Source organism: Nicotiana tabacum, chromosome 3, assembly GCF_000715075.1.
Source record: "Nicotiana tabacum cultivar K326 chromosome 3, ASM71507v2, whole genome shotgun sequence".
NCBI classification, from domain to species: domain Eukaryota; kingdom Viridiplantae; phylum Streptophyta; class Magnoliopsida; order Solanales; family Solanaceae; genus Nicotiana; species Nicotiana tabacum.
In genome coordinates this window covers 177,570,070-177,586,124 of record NC_134082.1, presented here as the reverse complement: position 1 = coordinate 177,586,124, position 16,055 = coordinate 177,570,070, and the positions used below count along the sequence as shown (strand labels likewise).

The 16,055-nt window shown below is 36.1% G+C and overlaps 1 long non-coding RNA gene across 1 annotated transcript; it reads left to right on the top strand.

Moving 5' to 3' along the window:
* Positions 1–11,058: 11,058 nt before the first annotated feature.
* On the top strand, positions 11,059–14,065 carry LOC107807969 (uncharacterized). Its single transcript, XR_001653035.2, has 2 exons — positions 11,059–11,377; positions 13,618–14,065. It is a non-coding gene; the product is annotated as an uncharacterized LOC107807969 (long non-coding RNA).
* The last annotated feature ends 1,990 nt before the right edge of the window (positions 14,066–16,055 follow it).

The following is a 16,055-nucleotide window of genomic DNA, read 5'->3' as shown; positions in this document are numbered from 1 at the left end:
AGACCCAACCCCTGTGTTGAGCCTCCAAAGTCAAATGCACGTGATGCAAACAAACGTTCCTACTAGGGATCCGGCATGAAGCTGAGTTATTCTAGGTTTATAACCTGGGTATTTGTTCTAGACTGTGTACCCGAGCGGACAACTCGAGTCGAGGAGGGGGCTACGTACCGGGAACCAAAAGGCCATCCGGCTTAGTAACTTGTCCGAGCCTCTTTCTTATTTCAGGTATGACACTGACAGAATAGGGAGTCTCGACCAGCAAGCTCATCCCCAAAGGTAAGAAGAGAAAAGTTTCGGCACAGTTTATATACAGTTCAGATAATATCAAAGCGGTAAAAGTAGCATTTAACACATTAGGCCCAAACATGTAACAAAATCAGATAAAGCCAAATATAACAGTTTAACTAAGCTCGAATTCTGAACCCTGAACCAGAGATTCTGGGTTCCGATCCCCAGCAGAGTCGCCAGAGCTGTCACACCTCCTTTTTCACTTGCGCCCGCAGGGGGCGTAAAAGGGAGTTTTTCCAATTAAAGGACAATCGAAACAGGATTTATTATTTAATTCAGAGTCGCCACTTGGGAGATTTATGGTATCCCAAGTCACCGGTTTAATCCTGAGTCGAGGAAAAGATTAACTCTATATTGCAGTCCGCGAACCAGAAATCTGTATAAGGAATTCTGTTAACCCGGGAGAAGGTGTTAGGCATTCCCGAGTTCTATGGTTCTAGCACGGTCGCTCAACTATCATATTCGGCTTAATTATCTGATTTTTATACAATTATGAACCTATGTGCAAATTTTAACTTTTAACCGCTTTTATTATTATCATTATTATTTTAACAGAGAATTGCAACGTTGTCAGAACGTATCTCGAATCACGTCACATCAATGTACCCGTGGTTATCGACACATTTCGACTTCGTTGAGATTTGGATTTGGGTCACATAAATGTGCACCCGGGTTTAAGAAGGTAATATTATTTAAAGTACGCGCCTAAGGAGACTAACACGTTGTTATTTTGGGAAGAAGGCCGTGAAATTCGTTAAGCGGCTGATCCCGAGTTCTAAGTAATTAATATATACAATCGTGAGGGCCCCGCCATTTATGTGTTTATTCAGCGAGGCTCATCTCATTTTTTACTATCTTTAAAGGGCCAACCTAAAGTAATCTATAGTGTTTTGCTTAGTTCGTTTCTAAAATAAAAGGAGGAGTCCAATTAATTATATGGTTTAAGAGCTATTATAGTTGGGTCATGAACACCACACGTTTAAAATCAGAACCTAAGTACGCAGACGGGCATGACTATTCACCAACCTGGGCCCAGGTCCAAGCGAATGTAGTGTTAAAAACAGGACCTGGGCCATCTTATTCTAGTGCTGAGGCCCAATCCGCCTAAATATGGGCAATTGATCTCTTTTCGACAAAACACATCACTCTTCCGATTTTAAATGAACTAAACACTTAATGAAACTTACTTAAGTTATTCTACACATATTCAAAAATTTGTCACGCAGAAAGGTGAAATGATTATATCTAATTAAGTATATTACTACAGGTTTTAGAAGAGCAATAGTTAGAAAGAGGTAATTTAGATGTCTATTCCTGATCCTAAACTTAAACCATTGATGTTACAGTTAGATTGTTGTGTTGATTAAATAGTCTATTAGGCCGGAATCTAACGGACATGCATTCGAAATACACTACCTAATAATCAAGCTAAAACAAACCAAATATTATTGACTGTAGCTATACCTTCGAAATAGACAAGAGCAGATACATGATATAAAGTTCATTTGAAAGTCCACAAATTAAATCGTTACAAGAACTGTCCAGTTATACATCCTGCGGCCATTTACATGACATTAGTGAGTGAGATATCCTAATATACAAATCAATAGAAAGGCTAGATCAACTTAAAGCTTCAAATCTTCATGTATATTCATGCTTATGTTTTTCAGCTTACAAATGACCGGGGTTACAACTGTGTACCTGGAAATGGCAATATAAGAAGAAGAAGATCAGCAGAGTAGTATGTAACTCAGCGACAGCAACGACAACCAGCAACAACCAGTAGAAATAACCCAGTAACAGATTTAAAAGGCACCAGCAGAATTCCAGCAATATCAACAACAACACAAACAATGCCAAAACCCACGAATGAATCAGGGACTGAAGTATAAGCAGTCAACTGATCTATCCACTAACTCGAACCAACAAACTTGAAGCAAATAGGTAAAGGGGTTGAATTCTAGTTCAAAACTGGGAGTTACAACAATGAAGAAGGAACAATCAGTAGTAGCAAGCAGCCTGGCATAACAACATATTTGGAGTTCAAATAGCCACGAATACAACCAGTTCAACCCGGAAGAAAGAACCAAGCCCAGACTCCACTCCCCAAAGAAAAAGATCCCTTCCATTGTCTCAAGCTCCTTTCACTTATAGCCAAACCTTACTCACCTTTTCAGCTCTTAGGAGTATTAAGTTAATTAAGAAAGTACCTCTGCCCATGATATTCCCCCTCCACTACTATATGTTTAATTCATTTGTTCCCCACTACCCTTGCCTTTTCCTTATTTAAAATAAAATAGGTATGGGCACCTATTTCTTAATCCATTTCCTTTAAACCTTTCCCCCACCATTATGTTTTTTTTCCCCATTAGCACTAAACAATTGCATTAGTTTAATGGTACTTTAATACTTAGTGGACAGAACACTCAAACTACCCATTTCTTCCTGTTTTCAATTCCCAAATTACCCCCTAAAGCCCTGAAATTACTGTTCTACCCACTCCTTTTCACCCTGCATTGAACCTTTCAACTCTAACCTATTCAAATCTACCCACTAACCAAGCTGAATCCAACAAACTAACAGCTACGACCAATTCAAATCAGCTAATAATTCAATCAGTAATTCAAACTAGAACTCAGGTCAGATCAAATAGCATAAAGACCAGTGCATTTGAACAAAATCATATTGAACTACCAAGGTCAAATTTCAGACCATGATTGGCACAGATACAGGGGAATGACTAACTAAGTTCCCAGTTCAAAATCAAACAAGATGCATGAAATACTATCACATACTGGATGAACATAACTGAATTTATATGTAAAATGATGAACAACAAAACAAACAAGGAATCGGACATCAAAGAAAGTGAGATCATTTGAACCAGTAATACAGGTAACCAATTACAAGACTAGACATAGTTTTTGTGCAAGAACATTACGGGCATTGACCCTTACAACCAAACTAACGGACAAACATACTCAAACGATTCAGCATATGCCAACCAACTATATGAGAAAAACTGGACCAGAAAAAGGTTCGAAAGAGAAGAGAGGAATAAATTAAAAGATGGTGAAACACCATGAAGCTTAAGCAGATAAATAACAACAAAAATAAAAAAGAAAAGGAAGAAAAATACCTCAAAACTACAGGCTAACTCTGAACAGTTCCCATTTTAGACTTCGGCTCGAACTTTTGAGGTCCAAACGGACCTTAATCGAGTGTTCTCGACTGAAAACACTTGACTAAAGTCGATTAAGAACCTCAATTTTTCCCTTTACTCAGACAGGTTCCAGGTTCTAGGGTTCTTCAATTGATTTGAAACTCGACCAGTTCTAGCAAGATTCGAGCCAGACCAAGGGCATTTTAGAAACGAAGGAGGTCAGGTGGATAGCTGGTGTGAGTTTGGGGTTCATTAGATGAACTAGGGTTTTGGGTCCTGAGCTTCGATCGAAGATTCGAAAAAGCCGGGGATGATTCGAGAACAACGGAGTGGGGATTCAGGTTGAGGGTGGTTAGGAGGCTCAGGGGTGTTAATTTGAGGGTCATCGGAGAAAATGAGGTTTTTTGGATGATCTTCGACTGAAGATTCGAAGAGTTTCCAAGTAAACGGAACATGGATTCGTGGAGAGGATGGCTAGAAGGTTCAGGGGTGTTATTTGGGTGGCCATTGGTGGCTGACCGCCGCCGTGGGCGATTTTCGGTGGGCGGTCAGCGGCGGAACGAGGTTTGGTCTCTGAAGACCCTTTGAGGGAGACGAATAGGGGGGGTTCTAAGGGGGGCGGGGGGCGGTCTTAGGATTATATACTGGGGGAAGGGTTTGATCCAGGCCGTTAGATCGATCAAGATCAACGGCTTGGATCAATTCACTTAATGGAATGGTGTCATTTGGACACTCTTGAGACCGGGTTGGTTTCTGGACAAACGGGTCGGGTTTGTGATGATAGGCTATAATTACGTGTTTTAGTTGATTATTACACTCTAATTTACTGCACTTTAGTTGAGTTTGCGCTTTAATCGCTAGTGTTTTGCACTAATTATGTGTTTTATGCCTTGTAGGTGTGATTCCGAGCTATATAGATGTTATGGAATGAATTTAAGTGATTTTAAGCTTTGAAATCTGAGTAAAAGATCAAGGAATTAAGCCGGTATTGTGTTCGGGGGTCAAATTTGATAGTTGAGAACAAACGAAGACTCAATGAGGCATATTGTGCATTGTCTAGTAAAATACACATAACGTTTTACTCAGAACTCCATTTTGGCTACATAATATATGGTTGGAAATATAACTCAAAGAGCTACAAATTTCAAGTTTTGCATTTTGCCAAATTCCAAAAGGAACAGGATGAAAAACCGCGGTTTCACCGCGACCACGGCAGAGTACAGACGCAGGCAATTGAAGAATCAGAGGCCATGTTTGGCCGCGGTTTGACTGCGACCGCGGTAGAACCGCGGCAGGAGGCAGAAATTTCAGGGACTAAAGTGCAAAACACGGAATTTTTAGCCCAAAACCCTATTTTAAACACTAGACTCCGCCCAAGAGAGGATGTATTGTTTTGGAGAGTATTTTTGGAAGAAGAACAAGTGTGAGAGATCACCCAAAACATCTTGGTTTCTTCTTCTCTTTATTTTTCTTGCAAGTTTTATGATGAATATTGTTTTAGTTTATTTACCCATAGTTATGAGTAGCTAAATCTTGTGTCTAAGGTTTTGATGGAACATATTTGGGGATGAACTTCTTGTTTATGTGAATACAAATTGCTAGTCTCAATCTTTATTTGTTCAACTTTGTGTATGTTGTAGTTAATTGACAGGATCCTCAATTAGCTGTGCCTATTTAGTGTGCATAACTCGGGAGAGAGTGTATATTTAGGTTATTGTTGAACAACACCACTACCAAAGTATAAGAGAGATCTATAACTGCGGGTTTAAAGGCGGGATTAGGGATAATGAAGCCTTGGGTGCAATCTTAAGTGAACTGTGTTAATTAAAGCTAGCTAGTGTATCTCGGGAGAGTGCAATAGTATATTACTGTGATTACTCGGGAGAGATTTACGGTAAGAAAAGTGTTCATGATTGATAGAGGTGTGTTGGGAAATTTGTATGAAGCATAAACAAAAGGGATTCCATCAATAGGGGAAGTCATTACCTTAGTGTCTTCTCATTATTGTTTACAAACTTAGCATCCTTAGTTTACAGCTGTTTATTTACGTGCAATTTTAGTTATTAAAGACACCATCAACTGTGATTCAAACGTTTGGGGAAATTGGTTCTCAAGAGTTTAGTAGTTCTAAAGATAGTGATTGATAGGTTAATTCTCTATGGATTCGACTCTGGGCAGAATACTCAGGTTATATTTGCAACGTCCGCATTGTCCTTTTTATAAGGCATAGTGTGGCGTGATCAAATTTTGGCGTCGTTGTTGGGGAGTTAACGGAATTATACATTACCATTGATAAAAATACAAAAATTCTTAGTATGGTCAGTTTTCTCTATACCCAACTTGTGGATATTTGTGTAATTAATTTTTCTTACCTTAGTCTATTTTTATTGTTTGGGTCTTGTTTATTTTCTTAGTTTTGAAAAATGGCATCATATAATAAAAATTGGTGGGATGGTAGTTGTTCATACTGTGCTGACCCTTGTCTTTATTGTGGAGGACCACACTCGTGGCAAAATTGTTTAAATTTTCCCGAGGGTGGATTGTGCGCACAATCTCAAACCCATGAGTGGAGTATTCGTGATAAGTGTGGTTTTCAAAATGGTCATTGGGATGATTGTGTTGATTGGTCCTTCCCTTCCCCAAGCCCCCGCTATGATGATTCTATTGTTTTTGATGAAAATGATAGGGCTAATGAATTAGAAGAAGTTGAGCATGGCCGAAAGGGAGAGTTCAAGCTCATGTTGGAGTGCTTACTTGAAGGAGGACACAAAGAACAAAGTGCTTTGGAGGAGCTTTTGAAAAATAGTCTCCAAAATTCCTTGGCACTTAATTAAAACCAAGAACTCTCAATTGCCCAAAATGAGAAAATAATACTCATATTGGAGACCATTCTTGAAAATGAGGAAGAATGTGAGCTAAAATTTGAAGAGTCAAGAATTGAACCTCCGCCAACCGACCCCATGAGTAACAATGATGCCGAGAAAAACATGGACTTAGAATCAACCGGTGTAAATAAAAATCTGGTTGAGAATGACTCTAGTCCGGGGGAAGAAGAGGATGTCAGAATAGAAAAATTGCAAAATGAAGGTTTGAAGTCATATTCCAAGCATTTTTCAACATTAGAATTGTGTAGTGATATAAAAATTGAACTACATGAGTCCGTGAGGGACTGCGAGGAGGAAAGGCAACAACCATACATTTTACAATTTGAGGAAACAAAAAACCAAAATGACATTCCTCACATGAGAGCCAAGAAGTGCAAAATGAAGAATTTAAGGCTCGGCTCGATAATCAACTTACCACCCCCTATCGCTCGTGGTCACAAGCTTGATTCCAAGCTAGGTGCACAGTTCATATCGTCCAAGTGGCGAGAAAAGTGGTAAAATTGTTTGCGTCGTGCCGCGACTTTAAATCAAGCGCTTGTTGGGAGGCAACCCTATTTTATTTTATTTTTATTTATTATTGTATTATTCTTGTAGTGTAGATTTTTTATTTTTAGGAACATGGAACACAAAGCCATTGGAAGGATGTAACAACAAACCATTGGTTGGAACTAAGTGTGAGGTACCCGCACGAAGGACCAAGATTGGGAGAAGTCTGAGTACCCCATGAGCTGCTAGTGCTTCGGCCTTTGGCCTACCAGGGAGTTTCTTTTACCCTCTTATTAGTATGGTGTGCATTGGGGACAATGCACAATTTTAAGTGTGGGGTGGGAGACTTGCCTTGATACTGTATTGTAGTGTACATAGACATGGAACATGTTGTAATATTGTATATGTGTTGTTGCGTATAGTTGACTGTACTCACATTAGGAGTAACTGACTTGGCCCAACGACGGACGCTTGTCGACGGGTCTCTTGAGGGTCAAAGTCGGATCTAAAAAAAACAAAGGTACAGGACTCTTCTTGAGGACGGACCACTTGGACAGTACTCTTGAGGGAAGTAGTCCATGTAGCTTCTTTTTATTTTATTTTATTGTTCTTTTCTAGGTAGTGTAGTAATTCCCCCTTGGTTTTTCTTTAAACCACGGTTCTTTTCCAAGGGTTTTATTTGAACTGGGTGTAGTTAGTTTTTTTTTTGTGAGTAGGAGCCATTGTTTCGTGTTTTGAAGTGAAGCAATATCTCTTGACTTTGTTATGCCTTGAGAATAGTGAGTACTTTGGTTGTGACGCTTAGGCTCAGTTTTTGACTCTTGTAGAAGTACCTTAAATTGTATTATCTTAACTTTGCTCAACTACTTTAACTAGAGTGTCTTGATGAATCCAATCCTGAGTGAGTTATGTGCCATGCGTGTGTGAGGTTTGTTGTATTCTGTGTAATGCATTTGATGTCTAGAACTTGCCCTGTGTGTTTGCAAAGCGAAATAGAAGTTTTGTTCAGTCTTGGAAGTGATATAAGCATTTCTTTGTTGAGCCAGATATGTATATTTTACCCGCCTAATTGTTATGTATCGTAGTTAACCCCTTTGAGCCTGTAATCTAGTTTCTTTGGCAACCACATTACAAACCTTACCCATTTGTTTGAATTAACCATCTATTTGAACCATTGTAACCTCTCATGAGCACTTGAATTGTTATGAACTTTCTAAAAGTTAAAGTGTGGGGTGGTTGGTTTGGCTTTTGAGTGGAACCAATGAAATAAGGAGAAAGGTGAACTGATTTGAAAAAGCAAGAGCCACTTGAATTGGAAAAAAAAAAGGAAAAGGAAAAAAAATATTCTTTGATAGTGGTGACTCTTGATATAATTGTGCTTAAATAATTTGGGAGTTGATGTATATTGATGTGAAGGTGGAGTTTGGTTTGACATAAGTATGGGGTTTGAATGTTAAATTATATGTATTAAAGTGTTTAGGGAGGTGTAGTCACTCTTATATCTAAATGTATCCTACCCGTCCCGTAGCCTACATTACAACCAAATAAAGTCCTAATTGATCCTAGATTGAATGAGCTCGATTAGTGGAGTAGTACACTACGGGCAAGCTTATGGTGCATCTTTTGTGGCATATGAATATTATTTCTGAGAGTGAGTGAATTCTTTCCATCTTGAGTTCCTAATTGATCTTAAATTTTGTTGTGTAAGGGCACTTGATTCATGAAGGAAAGATAATGTTAGTGACCTCTATATTAGAGTAAGTGGGTGAGTTGTGAATAATGCGTGGTACTTGTGAGTCAAATCTTGAGGTGAAAATATTACGCTTTTGTGCTTAGTCTATTTTAAATATTCTTGGTGTGATGAGTTAGGAAAATTGCTTTAAAAAGGTCGTGTCTATATAAAGTGTAGTTTGATTACTCGAGGTCGAGCAATGGTTTAAGTGTGGGGTGTTGATGATAGGCTATAATTACGTGTTTTAGTTGATTATTACACTCTAATTTACTGCACTTTAGATGAGTTTGCGCTTTAATCGCTAGTGTTTTGCACTAATTATGTGTTTTATGCCTTGTAGGTGTGATTCCGAGCTATATAGATGTTATGGAATGAATTTAAGTGATTTTAAGCTTTGAAATCTGAGTAAAAGCTCAAGGAATTAAGCTGGGATCGTGTTCGGGGGTCAAATTTGATAGTTGAGAACAAACGAAGACTCGATGAGGCATATTGCACACTGTCTAGTAAAATGCACATAACGTTTTACTCAGAACTCCATTTTGGCTCCATAATATATGGTTGGAAGATAACTCAAAGGGCTACAACTTTTATGTTTTGCATTTTTTCCAAATTCCAAACGGAACAGGATGAAAAATCGCGGTTTCACCGCGACCCCGGTAGAACCGCATCAGAGTACAAACGCAGACAATTGAAGAATCAGAGGCCATGTTTGGCCGCGGTTTGACTGCGACCACGGTAGAACCGTGGCAGGAGGCGGAAATTTCAGGGACTAAAGTGCAAAACACGGGATTTTTAGCCCAAAACCCTATTTTAAACACTAGACTCCGCCCAAGAGAGGATGTATTGTTTTGGAGAGTATTTTTGGAAGAAAAACAAGTGTGAGAGATCACCCAAAACATCTTGGTTTCTTCTTCTCTTTATTTTTCTTGCAAGTTTTATGATGAATATTGTTTTAGTTTATTTACCCATAGTTATGAGTAGCTAAATCTTTTGTCTATGGTTTTGATGGAACCTATTTGGGGATGAACTTCTTGTTTATGTGAATACAAATTGCTAGTCTCAATCTTTATTTGTTCAACTTTGTGTATGTTGTAGTTAATTGACAGGATCCTCAATTAGCTGTGCCTATTTAGTGTGCATAACTCGGGAGAGAATGCATATTTAGGTTATTGTTGAACAATACCACTCCCAAAGTATAATAGGGATCTATAACTGCGGGTTTAAAGGCGGGATTAGGGATAACGAAGCCTTGGGTGCAATCTTAAGTGAACTGTGTTAATTAAAGCTAGCTAGTGTATCTCGGGAGAGTGCAATAGTATATTACTGTGATTACTCGGGAGAGATTTACGGTAATAAAAGTGTTCATGATTGATAGAGGTGTGTTGGGAAATTTGTATGAAGCATAAACAGAAGGGATTCCATCAATAGGGGAAGTCATTACCTTAGCGTCTTCTCATTATTGTTTACAACCTTAGCATCCTTAGTTTACAGCTGTTTATTTACGTGCAATTTTAGTTATTGAAGACACCATCAACTGTGATTCAAACGTTTGGGGAAATTGGTTCTCAAGAGTTTAGTAGTTCTAAAGATAGTGATTGATAGGTTAATTCTCTGTGGATTCGACTCTGGGCAGAATACTCAGGTTATATTTGCAACGTCCGCATTGTCCTTTTTATAAGGCATAGTTGGGCGTGATCAGTTCGGTTCTTGGATACGGGAATTGATCTGTGACCGTTAGATGTGGTTTGGTTGAATGGCTGAGATTTTTGCCATTGAAACGACGTAGTTTGGCTCCTATACTACGTCGTTTCATCGTCCTGTGAGAGGAGCTGCCTGGACCGGGTTTGGGACATGCCATTGGGTCAGGGATTTGAGCACAATCCGATTTTCCTTCCTATTTTTGTTTTTTCTTCTTCTTCTCTTTTTTTTCTCTTTTTCTAATTATTAAAACTAAAATTCTAAGTTAAATTATAAACCAAATTAACTTATTAAAATGCTAATTAGCTCTTAATAATAATTATCACACATGATTAAGTACCAATTTAAAATAAAATCATACAACTAGACCTTAAATGCTAAAAAAATGCAAAGTACATTATTTTTGTGATTTCTCATTTTTGGCAAAACACCAATTTTCTTGATTAACTAAACAATTGCAAAAATCAAATCCTAAATGCAAATGCCATATTTTTGGTATTTTATTCTTAATTTAACAAATAAACAGGCACGAACGAATGCAAACAATACCAGAAAAATAACACAAAATTCGCAACAACTGCAAATAACACAAAACTATTTTATTTTAAATTTTTGGGAGTGGTTCTCATAGAGCAAAAGTCATGTTCTCACATCAGCAGCCACACACGGACAAAAAAGAAAGCCACACGCACATACACACAGAAAAGAGGGGAACAGTAGCAAAGCGAGAGTGAGTGGACACGGTTTTAGGTGGGCAACATTCATTCTTATTAATGATATAGAACAGAAATGGAGGCAAAAAAAATAAGGGGTTTCACGGAAAAGGGGCTTCTTCTCATTCCCTTTTTTTTTTTTTTTTTAATTTTGTTTTAGGTTCCAAAATCAAAAAATATAAAAAGAATAATATAATTCTGCCTTCCTTTTATTTCGATTTTGGTGTCCAAAAATGGAGATCAATTGAGGTTTGGAGTTCAATTCGAGCTGTTTCTGGTCGTCGATTTCCGTCCGTAGCTTCGGTTGCGGCTGATGATTTCAAAGCCAATTTTTACATGCTTTTGCAGTGTAACTCAAAGTTTGGAAGGTTGCAATTCGTGAGTACTAAAGAAAAATTATTCTTCTGTGAAGGTCCAATTTCTCATGCTCACTTTTATCTATTTCTTTTTTATTGGTTTGGTGAATGCTTTAGATTAATTTGCTTCTGTATTAGCATATCTTATATCTCATTTATTATTTTAATTTATACTTGGTTCATGCTTTCAGTTGCATAGTGAATTGAATTTAGACTATTACATTAGATAGTTAGTGAACATGATGCTTAGTTTGATTGGTCTAGAGTTATAAGAACATAGTAGCTCATCAAGTAATTAAAAGTGAAGGAAATAATCCGAAAGCCATATGGAAAATTTGTGCTCAAATAGATATATTCTCCATGAACCTTATATTTCAAATTCAAACGTCATATTTTTTGGAAAAAGGATTTAATCTCATAGACTTACTTTTAGTTCATATTGGCAGTAGTGTTTTTTTTTAGATTTTCAGAACTTTAGTAATTATTGAGATGGTTTGAAAACTCTTTTAGTCTTTACATTCTTTACTGTTAGTTTTTCGACTTTTCTTTCTTTGTCTTTTCCGTGATTTTGTAGTATTTCAAGTCAACGTTCTCCTTTAAGTGTTGTATTTCCTATCACTGTGTTTAATTAGTTATTTGTAGTAAATTAATTAAGTATTAAGGGAACACAATCAACAGTCTATGTGATATTGCAAACAAGAGAAAGTCTAAGAACAAATAGTGAAAATTACCGAATTGGCTGTGGAGGTTGGACATTAAGTGCTAATTGTTTCGTTCTACTACTTTGACCGCTATGAACATGCTAGGCTGTCAACATCCGGTAGGCGAACCTTTAGGCACGTTTTGAATTTATTACCGTGATTATGTACACGTTCGCGTGACATAATTATGGTTTCTCAATGAATATTCGTAGCTTGCTTTAGGCACGTTTAATATACCATCGTGATTGTGTTCACGTTCGCGTAACAAAATTACAATCTAAAAAATAAAATCGGGGTTTGCATTCGCACAACTTCGGCCAAACTTTTTTAATAATAATAAAGCGTTATTAATTGTGGACACGTTCGCGTTACATGATTTTTGATGCGCCAAACAAATGGGTACACGTACGCGTGACCCTGTTTCAAAATAATTTCTTAATTAAAAGAGGCAAATGCACATAGGTTCTAAAAATAAGTAATTAAACAATTTGATTAAGCCAAATATGATCAAAGCGACCGTGCTAGAACCACAGAACTCGGGAATGCCTAACACCTTCTCCCGGGTTAACAAAATTTCTTACCCGAATTTCTGTGTTCGTGAACCGTAAATAGAGTCAACTTTCTCAATTCGGGATTTTTACCGGTGACTTGGACACCATAAATTATCTCAAGTGGCGACTCTAATCTTAAATAATAATCCTGTTTTGATTGTCACTTAAATTGAAAAAAAAATTCTCTTATATACCCTTTCGGGGGTAGTAAAAAAGAGGTGTGACACCGATTAAAGAAAAATTAACAAAACCCATTGAACAAATCATTTACTCCCAACTCAGTAAAACATGAGAAGGTTTAAGTTGATAGTATTATCTTCTATCACTAATTTCCAAAATAAGTCGAAAGTTTTCATGTGTTGTAAATAATTTTTTTACTAAATAATAATAGTAAATATCATAAATAAATTTAATAGTTTCATAAAGAGTGATTGTTTGCCAATATTAAAAAATGTTTTTAAAAAAACAATAATAATGCTTTATTCTATTTTGAGAAAGAGTGATGTGTTTAGCTTTTTAGATTTTAGAGTGGACTATATTTTCCTTGTTTCTAAATTATAAATTAGCCACAAGAAGAGAAAGATTAACATATGTGCATGACTACTCCATAGTTTTATTCTATTTGAGTTCTTTAATTTTTTTTATATGTTGAAATAGTTTAAATAATTGTTAGCTAAGACTATTTCTTTTGTTTGAGAAATCATTAATTAATTTGGATTATATGAACATTTAAGAAGCTATTCAAATTTAATTAGTATATTTAAAGACTTATATTATTTAGAATAGGGATTAATGTGAGATTTCGAGTGTTAAATAACTAGTTTAAATAAATCAAATTACTTTAAATATCTCATTTATAGATTTCTATTTATGTAGATGGAATTTGTGCATCGTAGATGGATGTATAATAGGAATCATCCTAATCGTGCGGGGTTGATGGATGAATTTATTGAAGGGGTTGCTGAATTTATTGCTAAGGCTCAAAATTATTTATAGTTTATTAATATTAGTTTGTTTACATAATAGTTATGTTTTTCATTTCAGGAAGATTATCATAAAAGGTTGGAAGAATGGCAACAAACTCAGCCTCCTTCAACTCAACCAACACTTGATGATATGACTTCATTGTGGAGAGAGGCAGCAGGTGGAGCAAACAAAGGCAGAGTCTACAGACTAGGAGTACATCGACCTATAGGTCATCCAAACTCACTCTTAGCCAATTCTTCGTCTCCTCAAAATCAAGAACAGATGGAAGATATGAGAAAGGAAATTCGTGAATTGAAGCAACAATTGGACTCCAAATATGGAACATTTGTTAAGATGCAGAAATTCATGCGTAAACATGGGCATGATTTATCTGATGATGAGGATGAACAAACTGAATCGATGTGTAGTAGTTTAGTTGTGATGTTTTCGTTGATTGGTAAACTTGATTGCGAGAGACAACTTTATGTATTGCTTTTAGACTTGAATGTGGACTACTATTTGGATATTTTTATGCCCAAAATTGTTAAGTTTAAAGGTTGGTATTGTTGGTTTAAGTTGTGTTAATGGTTGGCATTGTTGGTTTAGATTTTGTTAATGTATTATTGGTTCGTATTATTGTATTAATGTATCGTTGGTTTAGATTGTTGTTAATGTATTGTTGGTTGGTATTTTTTTGTTTGTAATAGTTTGACAGGTAGTGTAGCTCGAAATCGGGCAGAATTTTGCCCAGTTTTATACAAAATTCCGACGGGAACGATCGGACAACTGCCCAGATTTAACCATAAATTCCCAGATTTCCGACTGATTCGGTCGGAAATTTTAAAAAAAAAATTAATATTCAGAAATTTTCGACGGATTTCGTCGGAATTTAAATAAAATTTAATTTTTAATTATTAATTTCCGACTGATTCGGTCAGAAATTTTTAAAAAAATTAATATTCAGTAGTTTTCGACGGATTCCTTCGGAAATTAAATAAAATTTAATTTTTAATTATTAATTTTAATTGTATTATTACGACCGATTTAGTCGGTAAATTCCGACCACTTTAGTTGAAAACGAGAATTATTTGGTTGAAATTTGCGACTACATTGGTCAGAAATCACCGACAAATTTGGTTGGAAATTGTTTTCCAACCAACTTTTTTCTGACGGACCAATTTCGATCGGAAAGTAATTAAAAATACGTGATTTTCGATCGAATTCCGACCGTTTTGGCCGTTGGGAATATGCCATTTTCTAGTAGTGTTTATTTTGCATGAGATATTATGTGACAGACACAACTTGCATGACTCTTTTAGAACTTTGCCAAGTGGATTTTTGGGTCCCACCTTTTAGCAAAAATTGGCCAACTCCATCTCTTGCCCTATTATTCTCTCCTCTTCCAAATCTCTGCAATTCCTCTCCATTTACCAGAATTAAATGTTATTAATTCGTTCTCTGATTTTTTTTCTCTCACGCAATTAGCCATTTGTCAAAGACACTCAAAAGTTAAGCTCATAAAATACTTTTAAAAAAAAAGAATCATAAAGAAAAAAAAAGCACCATTAACATTGACATATAACTAAGCTTTAGCACTGTCCATGAAACCCAATAAAAAGCAAATATAACCCCTATAATCTTTATTTTACTTCCTTTCTCCTCTCTTTTTTGGCTCAAAATCATCTGTTCTCTTTTCTCTTTTTTTTCTCTATGAAAATGATGAAAAGACATAAAAGAATACTTTTGTAAAATTTTCAAATAAGATTGGTAGAGTATACAGAACAATGTTTTGTTGATTTCAATTTTACGGAGAGCTAATTAAAGTAAAAAATCAGGTTTTTTTCTCAGCAAATATCTTCTCTTTCTGGAAAAAAATCTGTAACAATTTGACTTGACAAGCGGTAATGAAAGGGGTTGTCTCTCTTTCTCACTCTTGAATGTCATGGAGATTTATCTGTGTTAAGTTTTTTTAAAACTTCAAGGAGTGAGCGAGAGAGACTCACAATATCCCAATTAAAAAAAAGATAAACAAGAGTCCATTGAAGCTGAAGTTCAGAGTCACACACCCATCGAATAGGTCTGGGAGGAGGAAGATGAAGTGTTAAGAAAAAAGAAAAGAACTAAGAAAGAGAAAGAAAAGAACTGAAGGAACGACATTGAGGTGAAAAAGTTAAACAAATGGGCCCACAAATTACAAATGTCATTAAATAAGGGCCTCACACAAATATTACAGGCATATGAGACTGAAAGTAAAATTTCTCAATTGTATCCGGTATATGGAAATATGTAACTAAACTGTGGAAAAGAAGAGTTTCTTTGTTTAAGTTAATTTAATTATTTAGGTCATTTATAAGGTAATTATGTATAAATTACTATAAATATTGATTGTATAAAGTTACATACCATGAATCCATATATACCCTGGAACTTCTTCACATGACAAAAATGCCCTTTTACTCGAGTTTGACATATTCTTTTTATCTTTTTTTTTTGGGGTTAAATTATTGTTTTTTTTT